At 38.7% G+C, this 26098-nt stretch overlaps 1 protein-coding gene across 4 annotated transcripts in view; it reads left to right on the plus strand.

Annotated features, from left to right (window-relative positions):
- The first annotated feature begins 1053 nt into the window (after positions 1-1053).
- The window catches only part of RNF182 (ring finger protein 182), a 36938-nt gene continuing 11893 nt past the window's right edge, over positions 1054-26098 (plus strand). For 2 of the 4 annotated variants that reach the window (XM_064665290.1, XM_064665284.1), the window contains exons 1-3: positions 1079-1267; positions 7222-7350; positions 22938-23017. The gene's annotated coding sequence lies outside the window, so the exon portion shown is untranslated. Of the gene's footprint in view, positions 1268-7221; positions 7351-22937; positions 23018-26098 lie in introns of all 4 variants that reach the window. The other 2 variants (XR_010432848.1, XM_064665295.1) reach the window with 2 other exon arrangements.

Raw genomic sequence — 26098 nt, forward strand, 5'->3', positions numbered from 1 at the left:
TCTTCTGTTTGGCAAACTTAAAAAGTCCAGTTTAATCAATACAAACCAGGGAAAGAGAAAAGGGGAGATCCATCTTGTACTTTGAAGGATGTTTTATCAACTTTACTGCTATTGAGAGAGAGAATAAGAATGTTTCAGGCAGAGAAATTAGAAGAGAATAGATTCAACAAACTGATACGACTGGACCTCCAGTGGAGGAGGAAAAGAAGAAGAAAGGAGGGACTGCCTCAGCTTTTGTCAGTCGTGCCAAGCAGGGAGAAGGATGTGAAGATGGGCATCCATGACACGCCATAGGCTGTTGCTGTAGGAAAACATGCTACTCCCTAGACTCAAAATAACAGAAGGAAGACCCTAAATCTAAAAATTGGCAGAACACAATGATAACTCACACCCACCTGGCCACTTTACCCTGATCAATTCTCAGCCTTTCCCTCCTCTTCCTTCCCATAGCCCGTGTTTCCCTTCCCGTTTGCTGCCTGCACAGTACCCAGGGCAGTGGGCCCTACACTTCCTCAACCCTTAGGGTCTGCTGCATCATACTAAATACTCTGCAGAATTCCAAAACCCTACTGAATCCCTGGATCTTCAGCAACCACGAGCTGCCGTCCAAAGGGGTTCCAGCAGCAAGTTCCCGCACAAAAGCAGTTCCTCACCTGAGGATGTGGAGCTAAACCACTTTCACAAAATGAAAAGCTGTTGTTAAAAAAGTTTGGTCCCGGTTTTGTCGGGGTTTTGTGGTGATGCTCTGAGATCAAACGGGCTGCAAAGGCAGGGAGGGGCAGGAGCGGGAGTGCAGGTCAGCTCCGGGCATTTCACGGTGCTCCCTGGGTCCTCGCTGCCCTGAGGTCCGCTCTCGGAGTGTGAGTGTACCTCTGTGTGCGTTTTGGGGGCAAGTCTCCCTGAGGAGGTGGCAAGGATGGGGCGGGGGTGCTCTGAGCCAAGGGGCCACATCCTAGCCCAGGGTTAAGGTGAGGGCGGCGAGGCGCCTTCCCACCGTCGGGCCGGGCTGGGCGGTGCTGCAGGCGGAGGCGAAGGAGGAGGAAAAGGCCAAGATATTCCTGAATGAACGGCTCTCTCCTCACCCCACACCTCCGCCCGGCTCCCGCCTCCCTCCCGCCACTCGCCGGTGTCTGTTCGAGGCGCAGCCAGTTTCTATAGCGACGGCGCTGAGCCGAGGCTCTTCCGAGTAGTAACAAAGCCCGGCCGCCCGCTGCCGCGCTGGGGCTGCGGGGGGACGCGGATCCCTCTCCCGAGGACACCGCGACAGGTACGGGGCGAGAGGATGCCCGGCGGCGAGGCTCGGGGACCTGCCGCCGGCGGAGAGAGGGTCTCTCCCCGCGGGCCGGGCGGCGGCTGCGGGGGAGAGGGGGAGGCGTCCGTCCGCCCGTCCGCCCGTCCTTCCCTCTGCTCGCGTCTGTGGCAACCGATGGACAGCGGGGAGGGGTGCGGGAGGGGAGCCGCAGGTACGCCCCGGGCGGCCCCTTCCCGAGTTGGCCGCGGCGGTGGTGCGGCTCCCCCCGGGTACCCCCCGCTGGCCGGGGCGGCGGCGGCGGGAGGGGACGGCACGGGCGGGCTCCGCGCCCCGGGCGGCAACCAGTGGGCTCGGCTCGCCCTCTACACCGGGGACAGCGCTTCTCCGCGTCCCTTAAGGTTATCCCTTGATGATGATGATGATGATAATAATAATAATAATAATAATAATGGTTTTGGTGGTGGTGGTATATATAGAAAAAAAATGACCACCTGGAAATGCTGGGGTTGCAAAGTTTCATTTCTTCAGCTTTATGAAGTAATGATAAATAGGATAATAGTTTTAAAATGCGCCACTTGGAAAAAAAATATATATAAAGGATTGGTATTATACATAAACAAGAAAAATCACTGCTTGTTTCTAGGAGTAAGTGTACCGAAGGGTTTTAGGTAAAATGAGTGTAGCTTTCAGAGTCAGAGTCTAAGATGGTAGAGGTGATAAACATTTGCTTATCTCGTGCAGCCAAGGTTAGGCAAGAATTTGCAGTCCTCACCTACTAATATCAGAGAGTGGATGGGAAGGTCATTAGCAGGTCATCTGCCTGAGCAATGCTTGTGGTGGCTGCAATCAACAACATCCGAATAGTAGTTGGCTGTAAGAATAACCACGCATTTCAGCAGAAGTTTAAAATTCAGAGGAACTTCCCAGTGATAACAGAACGGCTGACCCTGCATGATGAGGTCCTGAGGAGCAATCGTTATGGTTCGTTGCTGAGTGATTTAGGAAATAAACTAGATAGCGAGGCAAGGCAAAATTGTGCTGTGACTTGTATGCAGCCAGCAGCATATTCTAGATGGGAATCTTCTTGAATGTGAACAAGAGGAAAAAGGGAAATAGTATGTGAGATGAGGAGAGTGGCTATCATAGTTATTGAGTGGGTGGACAAGAATTGACATTTTAGGTAATATGTAATCTAAATATCAGATTATTAGAGATCTTAAACTCTATGCATAAGGTAGTATCAGGGCATCAGAACTCAAAGGCTAGGCGTTGACTGGAAGAAGTTTGAGAAGCATATAAGTGAAATGTTAAGTGGAGCTACCAATACCATTTAAGTAAATGATGTGAAAATAGTGGAAGGAGAAGATACAGCAATCTTCAGCAATCATGAATACAAGTAGCATAGAAAATGGAGACAGGCTTCTCTTGCAGAGGATGTATAAATGAAATTAAGTTTTAAATGAGGCTTAATAAAGTTGAAACATTTCTCAATATAAAATTTAAACTAGTAATGTAGTGGTAGATGCAGTGGAATTCAGATGTAGTTTTTTAAAAACAGCAACAACAAAAAAAAGGGTGGAATTTCTCAGATATGTTCATTGCAGTGGTTTGCCCAGTGTTTATAAGTGCTTATCCTTTGGTGTTTTCCAATGTGTCACAACAGTTGTTCTGTTGAAAAAGTCATAACCTTCTGAATGACCTCTGTTTTTCCATGCAACACTGGAAAGAAAACTCTTGAGTTTGTTAGATGTGTAAAAATGGAGACCTCAGATGAGTTTAGCATGATGGAAAATAGCATTTCAAGACCATACTCTGGGCTATCTGAAATTGAATGCACCTAGCAGGAAATAAAAGGTCAGCTGTGTATAATAAAGACCCAGACACTTGTACTCCCTTAGATGCATGCAGAGAATGAGAAATATCAAAACTCAATACAATCTTGCCTTAAAGGCAAAAGGGATAAGTAAAATATATGTAGTTAAGCTAACAAGTGGCATTTCAGTCCTGAAATTGTTCCTTGTGGAACAATTGCAAACTCCACTAGATGAAGTTTATCAGAGGTAAAAACAATGTAGCAGCTGAGACAGTATCAGGAAAGAACACAATAATTCAGTACAGATAATACATCCCATAATAGAGCCTGACATGCATAAGGGTTTCTGATGGTCTAAACTGTTCTAACAATTAGATCTTAGTCTCTCAGGCTAAGATCTCTCAGTTATTTCACACCTTTCTGATGTTCTTCAGTCCACACTGGGTTTATAAGAAGACTGTTCCGAAATTCTCATGAAAGCATTTTCTAAAGCTGTGGACTCTGTGCACTGATATAAGGCCACTGCAGGGGTCTGTTTGCCAATATTCCTCTTGCTGTCCTCAGTCTGAGTTTAACATGTTTGTCTATATCCTAGGTGTGATGACTCGCTGTTAAATGTTTTTTTTTTTCTGGAGATGTACGTATGCTTGCTGTAGCCAGCAACTATTTCAAATATACAGGGACTGCTGCCTAGAGGTTGTGATTTCAGTCCTTCCAGACAGGTTGCTAAGGAGTATTAGGGATCCTTGGAGAGCAAAGCTCAGGAAATTCTCCTGTGGCCTTTGCATACATCGTGTGCTGAAGCGTTACCTATCCAATATAAACTGCTGTTCTGACAGTAATATAGTATGGACCTTATGTGTCACAGTGTATAACACATGACAATTGTGACTTTCTAGTATAAAGAAAACATTTGCAAGTGTGAGAGTGCTGTGGTAAGATGCAAAGAGCTCGAGCCTCTTCAAAATGTACCTTAGGTTTCAAATTCATTTGCAAAGACAGATGAAGTGCAATATGTCCAGCTTTTAACCTACTACAGCTCTAAAATTTTTAAAATCCAATCCTCTGTGTTTCATTCAGCTTGTTTTTCCTGCAGAGACGATGTAGCAGGATTTTAGGCATAATCAATGCCATAATTCAGCATACCTTTCCTTTTCCCATTTTATCTTTTCCACTGTAGATGGGTGAACATAAACATTCAGTAAAAGTTCAAATAACACAGCAGCAGTTAAAGTTTAGTCCAGGTAGTGTGAAAACCTGAGATGTTCTATCTCTGAAGTGTTGAGCAGACTTCAAATTCATTTAGGTTCTGTCTGATACTTCTTGCCATTTCCAGGAAATTTAACCAAAGTGTTACAAAGTTGTAGTTCCCTGAAAGACTCAGATTCACAGGTGTTTTGTAGATATGTATCACATTTTGAAAGTGGCATCTATAAAGATTACTACCACTGGTGTTGCCATATTCAGAAATTGGGGAAAGAAATGTTTTATCTCCCAGCTTTCCTATCGTAATTAGGAATTGCCCAAGTTATTTGCAGAAATGGCAGCCTGCTAGAAAGAAAGGGTTGTGACAATCTGGATTTGAGAAAACCTGAAGGTATATAGAGCTGCAGTGAGGAACAAGGTGGAGTTTGAAGTGCGGTCCATGATGGAGATGTAGCCCTGGAGTCAAGGGGCATGGTGGGAGAGTTACCTGGGACTGGTAGGAGGAGTCAAGTTGAGAAGGGAAAGGGACAGGCTAGTGGAGACCTAGACAGGAAAGTCTGTAGATATTAGACTGTGTGCATCAGTTCCTCACAGTGGATGGCCCAGTGAGGTGCTGAAGGCTTCTTTTAGACCCCCTTTTGTAAGCCTTCAAGGGTTCATTGACAATACCTGTGGCAAAGGGTGTTGGTCTAGAAACCCAAACATTTTCATAATAGTTTCAGGGCAGGTGGTGTTCCAGGCAGGGGAACTCATCTTGGCAGGCAGTTCATGACAAAGAAAGAAAACTCACATTTGGGATGGATGTACTCAGGCAAGAGATGTTCTCTTGTGAACGGAAAGAAAATATTCCCCCCTTGGTGACTCACAAGCAGTGATGAGAGTCTGCTTGAAAAAGCATCTGACCTTGAAGCTTCTGCTGTGGCACAGCTTTATGTGAAAGTATGGCTTGACCGCTGAGGAGGTACCCTGCAGATGTTTACCAAGAACCTGCAGAAGCCATTTGTCTCCCAATACGTGATGGGGGACCTGGAGTATTTCCATAGTAGTATTCTCTGTTGAAAATATGTAGTTTATTTAGCTAGAGTTTTGTAAACACCTTAAGCAGAAATTTTGGGTAGTGTTTGAGTCACCATGTGGGCTGTTGTATAACGTGTGTGTAATGAGGGCTTTTATCTTCCTGGATCTTTTGTAGTTCATTGAGTTATACTTGTATGCTGTTAAAGTGACAACTAAATGAAAGTAAAAAAAAGTGAACAATGAAGTGTTTGGTGCTAGGTTTACATAGTACAATGAATGAATTGCAGGGCCACAAATTAAACAATGAGAATAAAACAAAGCATTCACTAAATAACCGACTATACTGCACACTCAATGAAGCTTCCTGTGGCAGAAAATGATGTGCTGTTGTATGACTAAAACTGTATTGTAATACATATATTCATTGGAATGGTGATGTTTTGTAATGCTCTTGGATTTGTTTTCAGCGTATTACAGACATTTTACTGTGTCCACTAAATCAAAGAGCGCTTTTGTACCTGGTGCTTTATTCCTGTAATCAAGTTGCCTCTCATTCTCTGGCAAACTAAACAGATTGAGCTCTTTAAAGCCTTCACATGAAGGAGTTTTATTCAGCTCCTGAATATTTTTTTTGTAACTGATCTCACTGTTCTGTGAGAAACTGTCCAGTCGTTCAATGTCCTTTATAGAATGTGAACATCAGAACTGTACAAAATATCTTAGTTTGACTTTCACTGCAGCATAAAAGGTAATGGTATCTAGAGGTAGAACTAAGCTATGTTTCCCTCCTCAACTATCCCATGTTGCTAAATCCATGTTGCCATGGTCTGACACTCAATGATTTGTCCTCTGTGACTTCTACATGTCCCTGCACATTTCAAGGGGGTTGGACTAGATGACTTTTAAAGGTACCTTTCAACCCAAACTGTTCTATTCTATGATTTTGTATTTTTTCAGTTTATTTGTTTTCCATTAAATTGTTCCCCATTCTCAGGGACTGGTTTGATAATTCGAATCTCTGTATCTGGTTGTATTCAGGTGCATTTTGTTTGAAAGAGCCCAGTTTGCTAAATAATCCTGTCCTCTTAGATATTTAATTTTCTGCCAAATTTTTGTGTAATCTATACAATTTATCAGAAGTTATTTTATATTTCCTTCAAGTCCAAAGCTGAAAAAATTTATTAGCCTACTTCTCAGCCTCTCATTTAAAACATACCTATTGGATAATCCCTTTTAGCAGGTATTAGTGGAGAAAAGGCTGTGAATTTTTGATCTACATGCTTCATTCACAGTGTGAGTTAGGTACCCAGCTTATGTGAATGGTCATAGCTTTGTCTATAGTGATCTGATATGGTAACAGTGCAGCTAGAAAGTGCTTAAATATTAAAGAGAAATGCTTTTTGAATTTTCTTAATTCCTCATTTTATTTGTATCACTTGAGAAAAGTTGATAGCTGGAAGTGCTCTCTGCATTTTTAAAGATTCAAATGTATTTCTCCTTTCTTCTCTGACATCTCCATGGCAGACCAGAAGTTGTCTTTTCCTTCCAATACGTCTCTGAGATTAAGTCCTTGATGTTTGTGCTATTAAGCTCAAAGCTGACACTTTGAATAGCACTTGTTTATGGAAATGAAATATGATCTTACTAGTCAGATCTATGTGAAAAGACCAAAAAGGAGAGCACCTTCTGACTGTATAGCTTATGTTATTCTTCATTGGCCATTAGGTGGTATTTTACACTCCAAATGATAGGCATGAGTACCTGCTCATTTAAAGATCAGCTAACAATGAAAAATTTCATTTGTAACCCACTCTATCTTTTAAAAATTAGGTACGAGTATCTATCCAGTAAGATAAAACTGCCCTGTTTATACTGTAAGTTTTTCTTAGCCTGAAATATTAAACTTAATTGTCAAATACCATGTCTCCCACAGGACAAAGAGAGAACAGAGAGCATACCATCGATGATTCATCTGTTTTTGTTATCAGTCATTCAGACCTTTTGGTGATGGATGGATGAATAGATTGAGCCTAAAACTATAAGCCAGCTTGGCAGCTGGCAGGTAAGTCCCTGGAAGCTCACCAAAATACTTTCTCAAGCATCACACTTCTGTTTTATATGTTGTATTTTGCCAAATCATATCCTAGAATATAAAATATCGTCTTAAGACAATAGGATCACACTTAAGCATTCATCTACTTTCAGTGAAACTTAAGCATATAGAGACTTGTACATGTGCTCAGGTAGGGATCCGAAGAAGGATGCTTTCTTGAATGGGAAAATAGAGAAACAGTTCTTGCAAGAGTTGGAAAGAGCAAGTCAGAGCTGAAAATTTGTGGTGTGCAGGTGATGTAAAAATGATGTAATAATATTGCGTATTGATGAATCCCACAAAAATCCCAAAGGAACCAAGTTTTTGGTAAATTTTGTGTCATCTGCTTCTGAAGAATAAATTAAACTTTCTTACATGACTACCATGCCATCTAACAGGCAAGTTAAAGCATTTTATAAGCCTGAAATAGAGAAACATTAAGTGCAGTTGTGCCTCCCTACCTTACCCTGGTATATCTCCCAAGATAGTTTGTCCTACAGTAGTGTGCTGTGGTAATGGATCTGGCAGCATTTGCATTAAGAAAATTGGTTTTATGAATATATTGTAACTTGGCCAAAACATCTGCTTCTTGCTGAAGTGTGGTTTTTAGGGTTTGAGGATAGTTTTCAGTGTGTTCACTGGTGTAAATGTAAGGGTTCAGTAGCGAATATTGACATAGATTTATTAAAATATGAATTCTCATTGACTTTGGGACTGGGGGGAGGGAAGCATATCGCAATTACACATAGCAAGAAACTTTCTGGCATGGTTCTTATATAAATGCAGTTTTGATATTCAGATATGGCTATGAACAAATTGAACAGCCTTCTGAACTTCATGCTGTGTTGAAAATTAAGTCATCTGCCTATTTTTCTGTTTCAGTAAAGTAGAATTATTCATGAAAAGAAATGTCAGTTCTGTCAGTTTTTTAATTAATTTTCAGTTTTAATAATATTAATATGATGCTTCCCTCACTCATTTATATAGATAGCTCATATAGTGCATATGTGTGTATTCAGAATCCTGTAGGTCTCTTGAGAGGGTAAATTCTCTGTAGTTCTAGTCCACATACATGTGCAGACACACATTTATACACACTACCTTCTCAAGAGAGCTAGAATGTTTAAAATTATGCAAATATATGTACATGTATATTTATATTTGCCAGCCAGACCAAGGCTATAAATTGACATCACAGATACATGTGTGGAAATTTCCTGCATACAGTGCTGTAAATTACTGTACAAAAAGTTCAGCCCTGTCACCTTTTGTTTGCCTGTTGCTCTAGGAAGAGAAACAATTTCACACAGTATGATCAGTAAAGTGCAACTGTGAACATAATTCATGTCCAAAAAAAGAAGTATCTGTCCACTGACTGTAAAATAGTAACTTGTAATAAACAATCCTGCTGCATAGTCGATGCCTCCTCCTTTATGCTGTACCACTTTGCACCCCTTTCAATAGCAGTATTATGTCTCTATTCTTAGTTTTTTTACCCCTTTATTTCACTTTTGATCCTGCGTGAGTGAAGAAAGCCAACCTCATTGGAACACAGATTTCAATTTTTTTTAAAGGTCTTCGAAAGAGTTGTCCTATACATTTTATTTTGCTGCTCACACATTAGCAGTGTTAGCCAAAGCAGATATAAACAGCAAAAAGAAGCAAGAAATAATGCTATGAGAAATAATAACTCCTGGGAAATAAAAAATACGCAGTGATCAGCACACAGCTGTTTGTATTGAAAAGTCAGGTTCATATCACCCTGTTACTGCTGGCCCAGAGCTTCTTTGATCATGTTTGAAGAGTTGCATTTGTTTGGGGATGTTTGGAGGATTGACAAAGGGCAACTTCAGTGAACATTTGCTTTTATGTTTGTATATGCATAAAATTAAAATTCAAATGTTTATGTGTGTGTTACAGTAATGCACGTAGTTGATGGATTCGATTCATTATTTGTTGTTCAAACATTAGCAATACCTTTCATGGACAAGACACAATAATATGAACTTTCCTGTGCACAATATAGCGTTTAAACAGATAGAAGTGCAACAAGTAGGGTATGTCAGAAAATTCCAGAGAAGGAGATTAATATTATTTGGCCTCAGTTTTGAGTCACAATGGATTGAAGTGGTTTGCTGGATTTTGTGGGGGGTTTTGTTTGTTTTGGTTTGGGCTTTTTTATGGTAGGGAATATGAAAGCTAAGGGTCTTTCAGGAAGAAATATGAATTATGAGTGGGATTTCTGGACTGACATGTGGATGAGAATGAATTTCTACCCTGACAGTATGTCTGTTAAAATACCTAATTTTGCACTACCAGTACACACTGAAATGTTTATATCAAATTTTCTAGAGAATACACTGAAGGAGTGCGGAGCACTCAGACAATGGGCAAAGCCTGAAAGACTTACAGAAAAAAAATCAAACTGAACCCATATATTGCAAGATCATATTGTTCTGAGAGAGGAAACAAATCTTGGGAAAGCAATTTCATCAGCATTCATAGCACTAAGCCGTGGCACAGTTCCTGTGAAGCCTGCTCCAGAACTGACGTCATTTGTCCACCATGACATACTAGGCCACTCTAACTGGCACACAAATACTGAGCAGCTGCCTCACACAAATCCAGTTGCATATCTCTAGCAAAGAAAGACTCTAGTCAGAGATATGAATGGTTATTCACCCATCTGCAAAAAGAAATGCAGTGTTCCAGGCAGCAAACAGCAAGCATCATACATTCACTGATGAGCAAAGTGATAATGGGGAAACCACAGGGAATTGTGTTGATAGGAAATGGGAAAATATTGGGGGTCTGTTCAGCTAAACCCACTTGTTCCAGCGTGGACACTTGACAAAGCTCACTTCCTGTGTACAACTCCAGATGTCCATGAAACTTGGATTGTTTTTTTTTCCCCCGACGTTTCTTTCACACAAGCAAAGAATGGCACTGACACTAACACACTAGAGGTGGTCCACTGGAGGGCTGAGAGGAAGGCAACTGAAGTCATAGATCTGCTCTCTGCCTCTCCACAGTGCCAGCTGCCCTGGAAAGACTGAAGTTAAGAGTTGTGGTGATTGTGTTCCCAGAGCTGGCTTTTAGGCTCTGACAGGCAAGATGTGCACGAGTCACTCCAGTTCTAGGATTTCTTTTCATTACATTTGGATCCAAAAAGGGCTGTTGTTAAGGAACAGACAGTACAGAAACATCTTTGATCCCTTGCCTAGACTGGGTGAATTAGCTAACTGGTGAATGTCTCACACTGTGCAATCATTATTGTTCATCATTGTGACAGGCCGGAAAGAGCAAACATAATAATTAATACACGGCATTGTGATAATGGCATTGTGTCCCAGCTTTAAATTGTTTAAACGAAGCTTCTCTTTTATTTAAGTAACTCCCTGGTAATTCTGTTAAACCTTTCTTTTCTTCAGTCTTGAATCAGCTTTTCAATAGAGACATCTTGTGTCCTCTGGTGAAGTGGGCTTACAGGCAGGGAATGTCTGTGTTTGTATGTGTGTCACTCCCTTTCAAGTACTGATTGTAGAGCATAACTACGACTGATAAATTTTCTTCAAATGGTAGATAAAATTATCCAGCTAGATATTATTCTACAGATGCCACCTGTAGGTTAAATCATTACTTTATTAATGTAATGTTCAAAGAAATATATTGAGCTACTTTTCATGGAATCACAGAATGGTTTGGGTTGGCAGGGACCTCAAAGGTCATCTAGTTTCAACCCTCCTGCCAAGGGCAGGGACACCCTCCACTGTACCAGGTTGCTCAAAGCCCCATCCAAACTGGCCTTGAATATTTTCACTTCTTTTCTTCTGCATTTTCAGAAATGCAGTGTTTTATTCCAGTTGAACAACAGTCACCAGCAAAAATATTTTACCTGTTATGCTTTCTTTTATGAAGATATAGTAGTGCTCATTTTCAATGTGAAAATTGCAATTATCTTGTGTTTTTCCCAATATATAGTAACTGATTTAGAAGTATTTAGAAGTGTGAAGCAACACACTTTATCCTTCAACAACACACAGTCCCTGGAAAATGGACTGTATGTTAGACCTGCTTTTGAAAATCAGAACAATCAAAAAAGTAATTTATTAAGAAAAATGCCTGAAAATATGATCATTTGTGTTCAAATATGTACACATAAATTTTATCTTTATTTGATATTGCAGTTCATGTGTGATTCAAACAAAAGTACTCAACAGTCAATTTCGTTTGTATGTTTCTTTTGGTGTTCATTCACAGTGCCCAGAATGTGTAATGAATAGAATCCTAAAGATGAAGACACACATATGGAAATTGCACTAAGTGCCTCTGCTAAAACTGAGGGCTCTCCCTTAAAGGCCAGCCTCATTTTAGAGGCAGAGAGGAGGTTGCCACCCTCAGGGATGACTAGACCCCAAGCTATGACACAACTGGCAGTTCCGTCTAGGTAAGAGGCAAAATGTCATCTGCCAAACAGCCTGAGGGAGGATTTAGTAAATCATATAGCAGTAGTCAACATTTCCAAGCATGTATTCTTTAGTTGGGGATTATGGAAACCAAGTGGGTATTCAGCTGGCTTTGTTTCTCTAGAGCAACTCTGTGATCTGTACTGACCACAGGTAGATGTCAATGCCTGTCAAACTTCTCAAATTTACTGTTCCTTGTGTGGCTTTGAAAACTTTCCTTATCATCTTGTGGTTTGCTTTGTATGTGGGGTAGCAATGTGCTTGGTATGAGAGGTTGTCTTGGATCTGCCCCCTGAATGGTGAAAGAGCTAACGGGCGTATGAGTGCATTCTTCACTGCAAGTCACTGCCCAGAGGGTTTGTGAACCCTCCACCATCACTGGAGACATTCAAAACTAAAATGGACAAGGCCCTTCAGACCTGTCTTTACTTCTGTTGAGAATTGCAATGGAAACCTTGATTGGTGTGAATTGGGATTGAATAGGTGTAGAAGCACCAAAGTAACAAAAATGGCTGTTGATGGCGCCCAAATTAGAAGGTCATCTAGATAACAGCACACAGCTACGTGCAGCTTCAAAGGACACCCACTTCAGGAGACAGGTCAGTGAGTAAATCCTGATGACTCATGGAGGTGGGACAGGAAGAATAGATTGTTTGCTGTTGCCTAAAGACAACAGAAAAACACATCCAGCAGCAGCACGTGCTTGCCTACCTAAAAAGAAACCAGAATTTAAGGTGAAGACTGGATAGCCCACATCCCTTGTCCATCATGTCATTGCAAGGAATGTACCTCCATTATAGATACTGAACAGATTTTTGGTCACATATGCCTTGGCGCTTGTCAGTGCATGGAATGGACTGAGATTAACACCCTCCCATTTCATAGATCTCCCATTGAACTTTACTAAATTGTTGTTACACAGTGTTGCAGTATTGTTTTCTAGACTTTTCAGGAAGTGAGATTTGAACCAGATGACTTCCAGAGTTTCCTTCCAGTGTAAATTGTTCTGTGATTCTATCACTTGAGTGCAGGAATTAGTGGAGCATGTTCCATGAACTTCACTGCACAGGAAGTAAGATTAGTATAATATGATTTTGTGGTCCTTTCTTAAATCTTACATTTTTATCTTCATTTGCTCCAGCTACCCATGTCTTCACAGGTGAGGATTAAATGTTGTTTTCTTTTTTAAAAATGGATTTGAGTCATGCAGGTACCAAAAAAAGAAAAAAGCAAAACCAAACCAAAATATTTCTAAGCAAAGCATAAAAGTTAGTTTCACATTCCCAAGAGGGGTTATTTTGACCATGTTAAATAATCTTGCACTTGAAAAGATTCCATGCAGTGTGTCTTTCTGATCAGGCGGCTATAAACCTCTGAACTTCAGGGACCTGAGATTGAAATGTTGTCTCAGTTGTTGACTAAGACAGGATCAATGACAAACAATGAGGATTATGTATCCACTTGAAAAAAAAAAAAACAGTGCCTAGACTGAACTTTCCAATTTGCAGACCTCATCTTGTTGTGTTCTTTATGATGCTAAGCTGATTGTATGAGCCTGGAGCCACAGATAATCTCTCTCATTCAGCTCTACAGCAGTATTGCTGGACATATAGAATAAAGGCATGTTACTCGAAATTATGCACATCTGTCAGCTCTACCACAGGCCAGGAGTTGTGCTTCTTGGTTTGCTTGTTGTCTGAGAAAATACTGTTTTTTAAAAACACTAAAGGACCTGCTGTGACACCCCCTCATACCCTTAATAGAATTTTCTGTTAGATGAACCAAGCCATTTGTCATGTTGGTGGTCTTACAACACAGGAAGTAAATGTTGTACAACAAAATAAAACTGTTTTCTCCTGAACTCTGCTATTTCAATGTAGCTATTTTATGGGTATTTCCAGTGTCAAAATTACATGTTGTTCCTACATACTTTCCTGCTCTGTCATTCTGTTACTATTTATCACATTCATTCTCATCAGTGTGGTGGGCAACAGAAGCCATATGTCATATCTCCATTGCTTTTCATATTCAGATTGCTACCAAAATTTCTCATGATCTATTCTTGTATAACACTCGAAATTTTCCTCACCTCCCACCTCTGTCTGTGCCTTAATACTTTCTTACTTTGACTCCTGTAAAATGTAACATATACCTTGTAACCTACACTTTCTTAGCTGACTTGACTCTTCTATGGCTTCTCTTCCCCTTATCTAAACCCCCTGTACCTTTTTTTGGCCATCTTCCTAAAGTGTTTAATACTGTATCTTTGAAATTCCCCACAAATTCATCTTGTGTATCAGCTCGAACTTGGTTTTATGCCATTCAGACCTTCTCCCCCTGTACCTGCTTTCTGCTGTATTTCCTTAACATGCCAATTTGGAAAGCTTTTTCCGGAATTTTCTTCACTCACACTTAGCTCTCTCTATCCACTCCCTACATAAAACTCATCATACTGCTGAAGTCTTTTCTCTAATTCACAGCTCTCTTCTGTAAGGATCCCAAGACTCTCAGATAGCAATCTTGTAAATTGCATCTGTGCTCAGTTACACTCAAGCCACATCAGTAACTCAATGGAACTGAGCTAAGTGGCTTTGCACAAATATAAGCGAGAGTAAGATTTACTTCCGAGTGCTTAGAAAAGATAGTGAGCATTTACTTAGAAGGTCCTTTTTTGTTCCGTTTAGGTCTATTGCTTAATGATGTGGTTATTAAGGTGTTGCTGTAAGATGCCTTTTACAGTCTTTAAAGAGAATTATAATGTGTAGCACTCTACTTTGTTTCTCTGAGTAGCTAGGTTAAAATCTGGCCATGTGAGGTAAGGATTGCTGTTGATGGTGAGTGGGATCTCAAGTTCTTTCAGAACCACTGGTGTTACAAGCCAATGGTTCCACCTGGTGCGTTCACAGAATATGAGACACATCTGAGTCTGCAGTGTCTCATTCGGATATGATACCAAGTCTATGTGAGTGTTTCAAATACTTCATTCACATAATGTTTGATCAGTAAGTCCTTCAGACTTGATATCCTGCCAATGGGGCTGCCACAATTCATGTATTCATAAACAGTGTCCTTGAGATCTTGTCTGCACCTTTCTGCACAACCCAGTGTATTAAAAGAACTTTATCTTTTCAGGGAAGGGAACAGTGTCCTGCAGTTTTTATGAATGACTAGATGCTGTCATAGTTGTTTACTGATGATGTTCCCTAGTTGAAGTTATATATTATGAAGCACAGTTGTTTCCAAGATTTAATAATATGACAATTAAAAAAAAGAGTAATTTTTTTTTAGTAACAGAGCCAAGGAGAAATTAATGGCTGTTTGTGTCACTTTTCTAGTCAATCCAGTATGACTTTTGCCTTAGCAGGGATTACAAATTAAGAAATTGAATAAATGAGGCAGTAACAAATTTTAGAAACGTCAAAAAAGTTTCTGATCTATGAAACAACAATGAAGAAAAGCATACAGTATTCTACTAGTGCTTAATCCTACCAAATTTCTCCCTGTTACCCAAATAAATAAGAATTTTGCCTGAAAGGCCTGCATGTGCATCCTAAGAAAATATTTGCATCCAAGATTTATTTCCTGCTGTCATTTTCCAAGGTAAAGTCAGTGACAAGATTTGATGAACAAATCCCTCAAGTAAAGTTTTTCTCAACACTTCTTTAGAGCTACAAGCAACCATAAGGAAAGCAACAGGAAGAAGACTTTTTTCCCCAGACAAAGGGCTCTTTTAAGACAAGCCAATGTGATTTGTTGACATATTTGCAAGTGTTGCAGCTCATTTGGTTGAATCACTCCTGATTTATACAAGAGGATCTCTGTCAAATGGATTATCAATATGCCGTATTGCCATTTTGCTTATCAGAAGAATTAACGACTCTGACCTAAAAGGAGAGAATGATTTTGTTGCTTTACTATGCCATAAATACATCTCTAAAAATGCTGTACAGAGCTTTTTATTTTATGCAGTTGAGTGGGATCATTGAAAGCTAGAGATTTGGGCATAGACAGAGTGATATACTATCACCTTTTGCTGTGGAAAAGGAGTGCTTCATTAATAAGGCAAAATGGATACTAGGGTTGTCTAGTGAATCTACTTCACATAAAATTCACTGCTGGAGCAGCTGCTTCTCCCTCAATCCACCTTTGTCTTATGATCTGTCCATATAGCAGTGTTCTGTGAAGCCCACTCAGAAGCAGGAGTCTCTCAGGAGAAAAATCATGAAAGTTCAAGTTTCTCAAGCCTTCTACTGTAAGTCTTGTCACTTCAAACACACAAGACATTTATGGGTATAAAAAATTTTTGAAAGGTATCTGTATGGAGGAACACAGACATAATGTGAATAATGACATTTGCATAAAATTTTGAGTAAATGGAAATGAAAGACCCTGTTTTCTGTGGTTACTGATCCTCTGAGATACCCAGTTCAAATTGAGACATATCTAAGTTTGGAAACTGAGAAGGAAAGGTACAACTTTTACTGTCTTTTAGGTATCTCCTATTGCATTTCAAAATGTAGCTTCTGTCAACGCTCTACGGTGATGGCTTACAGATAGGCAAGATATATTGGCACAGGTTATAGAAAAGCCTCAGCATATTAGCACAGGATGATAGAGTGGGAAATGGTACATAAGGTTGACTGATTCTCCTACAAGACAGATTAACTTAGCTCATCCAGAACTGCATGTTATTATAGGTAGGTTGGATCTGGCTCAGTTATGTCAACACTGCACTGCAGTTTAAAGTGTAGATGTACCCACTGTTGCGAAATATATCCACCACAATTAATGGGAAATACCCCTCAGAATGCACTTTCTTTGAGTGCACCTTCTGAAAGAGCCCTCTAGAAGCAGAGAAGGACAAATAAGAGCTCAGAAGCTCTCAACTAATATTGTAATCATTTGACTCTGGAGCAGAATTGGATTTTAATCAATTTCACGGAGTTCTTTCTGTCAAGAAGCCAAGCCAGAGGAAAAAGGTTTATATTAACTTGCTGTAAATTATGTGGTCTATGTTTGCAGAGTTGTGAAAAAGTCAGATTCAGAGTGGATGCTATCCTGCCTTTTGCCCTGATTATTATTGCAATACTTGTAACTTTTCAGTTTAGTAGGCTAACAAACAGCAGTATGCTGTACTGGTGCTTCAAACATGGAGCTTTCTATGGAAAAGTAATAGCATAAATAAAGGCTAGTGCGTCTTAGCTTCCAAAAAGACAGTATATTTATATAGGGTTTTTTCCCCAGGTCTTCGGTTCTTTGCAAATTGTATGCATTCAGCACACTGGAAATGAAGACATAGTGAAATACATGTTATCCCCTAATGTCTAGTTAATTAGTTCACTTACTAGCGCATCTTTCTAGTATTACTTTTTGGAAAAGAGACTTACATAGTAGAACTTTCAGAAGCCTTATATTCACTTGCTTAAGTAAAAGCAGAGCAGAGGAGATTCGTTATTTAAAATGTTTTGAAGAAAACTGTCATTTAAAATATCTGGTACTTTAAGATGTTCCTGGTTATGTTTCTGTTCTATCAAAAAATCTTTTCTTAGTTAGTAGAAGGCAAGAAATGCTTTTTAATTTCCTGCTTTATTCCATAAGCCTCAGCCAAACTGTTCATTTGTATAGAAAACCCGATATCCTTGAGAATACTCACTAAAGAGCTGCTGTGTTGATGTTGTAATTTTTATTACATTAAATGAAATTCAGAACTTGTTAGTGTTCTATTTTCTAGTTTTCTAGCCTTGTACTACGTGTTGCAAAACACTTAAACTAAAATCCCCATTAATTATTACCAGTTAAGAATATACCAATACGTGGTTTCAGTTACTAATTTACACTAAACCAGGTTAATAGACAAGTGTAATGAATCTCTGTGGACTGTGTTGCTTTTTAAACTTTTAGAATTACATTTTATGTTCTTTCTATCTGTTTTGTGTTAGTTGCTTTTTTTTCCTTTCTAGTTAGTTTAATATACAAGCTGTTTCTGAATATGCCTTGATTACTTCCAAAATTTCTGAAGCATACTTTCCTGTCATGCATTTTGTATTTTAAATGTGCTCAACTAGCAGACTTCAAACATTTTCATTTAGTTTAACCTTTCAACCATTGTAGTTACAAATGGCATCAAAATGCTGTAGCTCTGCTCAAAGCAAAGACAGTTTCATACCCTTCATTGAGTTTGTGAGACTTGGTCAGTGTAACTCTTTAGGATGGTGGAAAATTTATAAAGTCCAGGTTGTCCTTGTCCCAAGACAGAATTATGCAGCACTTGCTGAAACACATTTTCTAACTGCAGATTTTCCGATTTTTTGCAGGTTCATATTGATACGATTTAGACCTGATTGGATTTGCTGCCACGGCAGTAAGTGGCAGTATATTTCTATCAGAAACACATGTGAGGGAGGTACACAGCATTCTTAACTGATTCTGTTACATGCTGTGAATAAATTGCAGCATCTTTCTGCTCCTCTTATGCCATTCGAAGGGCACTCCAGGCCTGAATGTGCTCACAGAAGTAGCACTACCCACAGGTCTCAGGGTGACCCTGGTGACCATGATGCCTTCAGAAATACCCAGAGGATATCATACTTCAGCTCATCCTCACAGATTCCTATGTGCTTTAGGGATGGCATACACATAGTAAGTGGAGGTGATTTTTCTTTTGTCCACTGAATAAAATGTGACCCAAAATCTGAGGTCTGGTGAGGGCTAACCCTTCAAAGCTAACTCTCCAAAACTAACTCTCAAGGAGACATTGAGACCACCAATGGAGAGGATCTCTCTTGGGAAAGCAATCATACCAAAGTGTCTGCTTACAGAGTGTAGTCTCTATATTATTGCTGTATGTAGAGTCTCAGCCCATAAGGATTCTGTCCTTTACTTGAAGTATTCCATCCAGTAGCACTTCAGCTCTCTCTGAGAGTTCAGAGAATGGGTTAAAAAGTACCACATTGCACTGCTAAATAACATGTTAAAAGCAGAACAATTCATATCAATCCCTCTGAAGTTTATGTCCTTTATAAGCATTAATCTCAGTAAGCAAGTCTCACCAGCAGAACACTCTGGTGATTCTGAGATTGGCTCTATGTAGCAATTTATGGAGCTCTGACAGTCCTGGATCAACCCCAGTAGCTACAAAGATGTTTCCAGAGTAATACTTAAAGCTGCTCTTGTTTGATATGATCCTGTATTCCTTAAAGGAATAGAATAAAAGCTGTGTGTATCATTTGACACAAATTAATTTAATTGCTTCCATCCACTTTTTAAATGGATGCAATTTTATTTCACGTACCTGCATCTAGAATGATGGGTGTGCATACAGTGACTATTCATTGCATATGGTGTATAAATCAGGCCAAATGGACTTTTTCTCACAAATACTTTCTAAGAGGGCAGTATATGTTACTGTCAAAGTAAATGCCTCCTCATTGACACTTGTCCATTGGGATCATTCATTTCTCATGAAGGCAGTTGAAGACATACAACTTAACTTTACTGCAAGATATATTGTATTTTTATGGCATCTCAGGGATTTGTGTTTACCTTTTTTTTAAAATACATCGATAAGATTTTTTGAAAATTTTTTCTTAGTTACATCATTGATACTCTAGTGATTATAATGATGTTATTATAATAATAGATATAATAATGTCAAGTTAGGAGGGATTATATGACAATTATTGCTATATTGCTAAAATAAAAATAATTTTTATCCCAGCAATAACTATTTTTAGATGTGTGCTTTAAGTGACCTAAATTAAATATTAAAATTACACTTTACTGCATCCAGGTTAAAGTGTTGTTTCTTCAGACCCTAACTGTTCAAGGTATTAGTACTTTCTGCAACATCAACTAGATTGGATTTTGCTTGCCAGCATTTCAAAAAGGACATGATGTTGGAAGACCAGGTCTGGAAAAGTTGTTTGTAAGTGGAAATCTGTATTGGATTTGGAATATTTTGACATTCAGTTTTCAAACATTCTGTGACTGAAGTAACTGCAGTTGTTTTTTACTGTTTCCTTTCTGCACAGGATAACATGCAAATATCTGAGCAGTAGTTAAATGAGAAAACCTTGTTACCAAATATATGTAAAGAATACATAAAATTCAGTAGCAGTACTGCCCTGTATAATGCCCTACCCTTTTTGTTTCCTGTTTGCACTAATCTATTGAGATAAAATAGGCAATATAGTAAAATCTTTATGTATACTCATATCCTCAAAAATGTCCAAAACAGAATGAACCGAGTTAAACATACTTGTATTAGATGGATTGTTCTTAATGACAATAGAAAAAGCAAGAAGTACACCTTCATTTCTAGTCTGTTCTGGGATTGTTTTCAGCTTCATTAGAACAAAGCTAATGCCACACTTACTTTCTATTTAAGTCTTATTTTGAAGGTTAATTGGAACTTACTTATAATGCATTAAAATGATTCCCATGTGTGAAGAGGAATTTCTCCCTGGATGATGTAATCAAGTTTAATTTTCTGTAATTTTGTCTCACCTGCTCCCTCCCAAATTATATAACATAGAAAATATGTCCAAAGAAAGGAACTCTGTCACATTTTGGGGATCTTACCTTTTGAGTATGTCACTTCATGTCTTCCAGCACAAGTAATTTTTATTAAAAAAGTAAAAGTTATTTGCTTGCATTTCTGGACTTATTTTAATTACTTACATTCAAGTATACAGTAGCTAGCAAAGCAAGGATGTAAAATTTCATCATGTGTTCTGAAACCTAATACAAAGTCATATTGGCTTTTAATAATGTCTAATATAAAGAAAAATGCTAGACATATCTGTAGGTCATATAATTAAATATTTATGCCTGTATTAAGTAACACTGGGAAGCTTTTTATTTATTTATAATTTTGTATCTTTTCAAGTCATATTCTAGAATCCATGTCCTAAAGTCTGTTCAATTCTCAGAAGAGCTTCTAAAGGGCAAAACCACTAGAGCAGAGTAACAGAACTCTAAAGTGCCAAAACCCACCCCTGCTACCAAAAAGGAGAATGTCTAACCTTTCCCTGCAATAATAGTAAGGTCATGAGTTCTATCGTGAAATATATTTTTACTGGAGTAGATCATTTATTGGTGTCAGAGTCATAAAGGAAAACCCACTGGCAGTGAGAAAACATATACAAGAGAAAATGCTAAAACAGCTCAAGCAAGCAGGTTGTGAAACAATTAAAAATAACTTTAAAGGAATTAATTCTCTTTAACTAGTGTATTTCCAAAATTAAAATTTACTGTGTTAGATACAAATTTCGAGCCACCTCCTTTTACTTATCAACGTAATCTAATTAAGCCAGTTTAAACCAAGACAACTCATAAGAGCTCAGATCCTTTGTCCTTTATTAGTTTTATTCTTAAAACAGCTGCAAAGCAGCCCACAACCGTATGTCACATTAAGAAGTCATTCGGCATATTGCTATATAAATAGCTCATGAATTCTATATGAAGGAGAGTTTCTTCTTAAGAAATATTGGAAGAGGGTTTGCTTTTGCCTACAAGCCTAAATAATAAAACATTATTTTCTACACCATAGTCAGTTTTAAGATTCATATCAATGCTGTAGTAGCCCGTAGCTAGAAAGTAAGTAATTGAGAATAGTAGGATTTCAATAAGGCACTCAACGTTTATTCATACCATTTTCTACTACTACCTGACACGTAATGTGAGTTAGTGGAATAATGGAAAAGTATTGCAAATTATATTGTTAAAAAGAAATGGGGTCTGGTGATATTGAATGTGCACATGCAAAGGATGTAGAAAGTACCCTAAGAGCCAGTGTCACTATTGTGAATTAAGTGAACTCTGCGGTAGATGAAAATCTCCCTGCTTACTTGATAGGAAGGGGGGAGGAATAGTAAAAAAAAAAAAAAAAAAAAATATTTACTGTTTTGGTTTTTTTTTTAGTATGAGATGACACATTAATATTACATGACTTCTGAACTAAATGAATAGAGACCCATGAATTCCACTTCAAATATGAAAAACTATAATTTTCTGTATTTTGAAGTTTTGTGACATTATTGTAGAGGATTGAGAGAGATCAAGAAAGAACTCTAAATATTGTCACAATAACTTATGATAAAAATGCTTCTGTTTTGTATTAGTGTCTTGTGAAGCAGTCAATAATACACAACTTTTTGCTGTATATGTTGCAGAGTTTCTCTTTCGCGCGTAGTTATTGGAGGAACAACCTCATTACCTATGCCGTTGGAAACTAAGTTTTTGTGAAAAGAATGAAGGCATTTTTCATAGCAGTTTATACAGCTGACCATGAACTGAGCATGGATCAGTATGTCACATTCTGTAGCTCTGGTGCAAAGTCTCGCATTGATTGGAGTTGACAGGGAAATGCCCATTGTTAAAACCCATCCACTGTTAGCAGAAATGTGGCATGAAACAGGTTGAACATGTGATAGCTGCTGGCACTTTGAATGCAGTCTATTCAAATGTCAGATTAGTAAAGCAGTTTGGGGTGGGTTTTTTTGCATTGTGCTTAACACAAGCTGGAAAAATCTGGTGCGATGGTCATTTCCTGCTGAGTCAGAATGCAGCAAAGCTGCTCAAATGTGAATGCAGTGGCCTACAGGAGATGGCTCCTTTCTGGTCTGTGTTGGAGAAGAGATTGCAGCTTGTTTGGAAAAGTAGAAGTGATCAAAGATCTTCTATGACACTTGTGAAGGAAAGTATTTTGATATGTTTTTACAACTCTTCTTTCAAAGCACAGTTTATCTCTTTGGTTGCCTTGCCTTTGGGGTTTTTTTTTTTAGTGAATTGCTAGCATTTGTGAATATGTGGTTGCTAGAAGAGATAGCACTTCAGAGTGTTTAGCACATAATATTGAAAGAAGCTTAAAATCAACAACAGATCTATAAAGATAACTGGATTATGTTACAGCAATAATTTTAGTAAATGGGATTTACCCAGTATATTTCTCTAAATGAAAATCTTAACATATGGGTATTTCTATCCAAACTAGAGAAGTTGGACTACTTCCTCTCTTTCAGAGAAAACAGACTGAAAAATCTCCCAGCTGTATTCCTGCTCTACTAATTTTGTTTCCCTCCTCTTTACTAGTTCTTGCCCATGTGGAGAAGAATAGGCTTTTCTTGTGTGCTCTCAAGTGAACCTTAGGAAGAAGTTGTTTTTCTTGGAAAGTAAGTTTCTCTGTATCTATTTTTCTCTCTACTTCCCTTCTCATATTTCCTAAATATGCTTGGTTTGCATTTAGAGGAAACTTTTAAAACCTTTGAAAATGCTGCATGTTGGTTGGCTCCATGGATGATATCTTATGGAAGTTCCTTGCTGACCTCATATATTCATTTTAGGTTATATGTGAAATATTGGCAAATTCCCTTAAAAAAAAATACTGCAAGAAATGAATGATAAAAGGTTGGTCTGATGAACTAGGCAAAGATGATCTCTCATTAGGGAGGAGAAGCACAAATTTCCCATTTACTTTGCCCTGTCAGAATGACTGAGCTCCAATACTGAGAGTTTCATCTACAAGTAATTGCTTCTGGTCTCTCATGAACACTTTGTCTACACAGTGTTTGATAGATGAGTGCAAAGAAGGGCCATAACATGTTGCAGAGCCCATTCACCTTTCTTTCCATGCCTGGGAAGAAAGCCTGCAGTTGCAGGGCAGTAATTTGTAGAAAACTGATCAATGGCCAGTGGCCTGTTTGGGCTGATGTAGTCCTGTGCACTCTGTCTGGCCATACCTGGGACCACACATAAGAGCTTGCTATTATTTATTTTGTCTCGTCCTGTGGGTCACCTCCTCTTGCTCTCAAGGGAGGATATTCCCCCTGCTTCTGGGACAGCCCTCCAGCAGTCAACTGGAGCACTGTGAGGACTGCTGGTGATCTTCTGCCATCCAGAAGATACCTCTCTGGCTTCAGCTTTTTTACCTTTTTAGTAAAATGTTCAGGTAGAGAAGTTTGTAAGGTACGGGAAGGGGAAGAGAGGGAGTTACAGCTTAAGCAGCAATGGGAATGATGGATTCACTCCTGCAGTGCTTACTCAGGACTCTTACAAAAGACAAGTGCTTGTCATAGTGTAACAGATGTGCTTGTTTTTGAATTAACTGCAGTGGATGCTGTCATCACTGTACGTGTCTAGTAGTTAATATTTTGTTCAGAAAGCTGCTATGTGCTACATATTAGACATGGGAATGAGAAGTTCTGCAATTGGATTGTGTTGATCTCATCAGATAGGTTCTGTGGAAGACAAAATATGAGAAGGTCTCTAGGTTTGCTTGTAAAAATGAACTCATATATTAAATGAAAGAACTAGTATCTAGTTCTTTCCTAGTATCTAGTTCTTTTCCTAGTATCTAGGAGCAGTGTTTAGCTATACAGACAAATGTCAGTCAGCCTGATTCCTTACTCAGTAAGGGACAAAGCTTCTCAAACAGATAATATAGAGTGACTTCAGGATGCCAAAGCAGTAAATCATAGAATAATTTGGGTTAGAAGGAATCTCTGCAAAAATCCAGTTTCCTTTGCTCACAGCAGGGCGAAATTCCAAGGTAGACTGGCCTGACCAGGGTTGTATCCACTGAAGTTTTCAATATCTGTAAGGTTGAAGATTTCATTTCTACCTATCTTGACACCTGTTCCAGTGTTTGAACACCTTGTGAAATAATTTTTTTTCTAGTCTCTAATTGAAGTTTCCCTGGCTACAGCCTGTGTCTGTTGGCAGGTGAGATAAGTCTATCTAAAATAAGTTCAGGTGGAAAACTGGACATAAGGAGTGGTTTAAACTAACGACAGAATTAATAAAAATAAACTCAGTAGTTTCAAAATAGACATGGGACCTCACTTTGACCTCCAATCACTAGCAATTTTTTAGTTGAAGAGAAAGAGGTTAGGCTCATCATAGGACTTGCACTCAGGACTTTTTACTTGACTGCCCCCTGGATGTCAAGGTCAGAAAGAAGTTGCAACTACATGTAAGTTGTAGTCCAGTATTTAAAATAGCCCAAATATTAGTGGAGTATTGGAGCATGTAATAGGGACATACCTTCTCACAGCATCATAAAAAACATGTCCCGAAGAGGAGGACAAAACATGAACATATAGACACAATCACTTTTTTTTTCTGTGTAGTATTGCTTTCAACACACAGCAAGGAGAAGTATGTGAATTGTCACCTTTTTGGTGAGGGAACAGGATTCAGAGGGGCAGCAGTTAAGCTATTCCATTCTTTAATTTCTTATTCTGCCTGCTTCCAGTGAATACCCACCTGGGAGGCATGCAAAAGAAAAGCTAGAAAATCTTTCACATAGAGTAGAATTTGCTTGAAGACACAGCTGGCCATATTTCTCAAGAAACATTTCATTTCCTCAAGAAATAAGGATAATTTGAAGTCAGATTTCTATAAAATCCTCAGTTTCCTTATATTTTGAATAAGTCTCTGATCAGAGAACTTTTTAGGGTATGTGGTGTATTTAACAGAAGGCCAGCATTATTTAAATTCAAAAAGGTGTCAGTTCCCAGCAGAGAAAAAAAAAGAGCAGGAAAGTGGGTGTTGAGAAGGAAAAATAAAAAAATTCTGTAAGAAATCAGAAAAGCAAAAAAGTCAGAGAGCTGAGAAGGTAAAAAATGTATGAAGAGCACTAATAAGAACTGGTGATTGAATTTTAATTTTCAAAGGAAAAGACGTTTAAATAACCCATAGTAGTAAGCAGTGTTCACACTAGGACACATAAGGAGAAATCCAACATCTAAAGTTAACCAAAGAAAAAATAATCAATGATGTTTTATTACTGATGGATATGTTTTGTAGAGACTCTGTGAAGCGTCTGGTACAGAACATTAAAGAAAAAAAGTCTGAAAATAATTTGTAGACTAGTTCATGACAGAAACTACAATAGGAGGATCATTGTGCTCTGGACGTGGAGCTAATAATCCCAGTTTAGCACCTGGGGCACTGCTAGTCCCAGGGACTTGCTATTCCTTGTTTTAATGCTAAATTTTGGCACCTATAGGAGCCATATAGGAAAACACATTCAGTTTGAAAGCTGATTCAGAGGGAAGTGATCCATGTCCAAATAGAATTGGTTGGAAAGCAGGCTGGTTTTTGTGAAAAGCTGGTCATATTCATTAGAAAGATAAACACTAAAATACAAAGATTTTTCAAGTTGGGAGTTTTCAGAGAAAGGTCATAATTTTCAATAAGAAGCAGACACATTTTCTGGAAGATTTTTGGTTTATCATGAATCTAGTCTTATG

Source organism: Pseudopipra pipra, chromosome 1 (assembly GCF_036250125.1).
Source record: "Pseudopipra pipra isolate bDixPip1 chromosome 1, bDixPip1.hap1, whole genome shotgun sequence".
Lineage (NCBI taxonomy): Eukaryota > Metazoa > Chordata > Aves > Passeriformes > Pipridae > Pseudopipra > Pseudopipra pipra.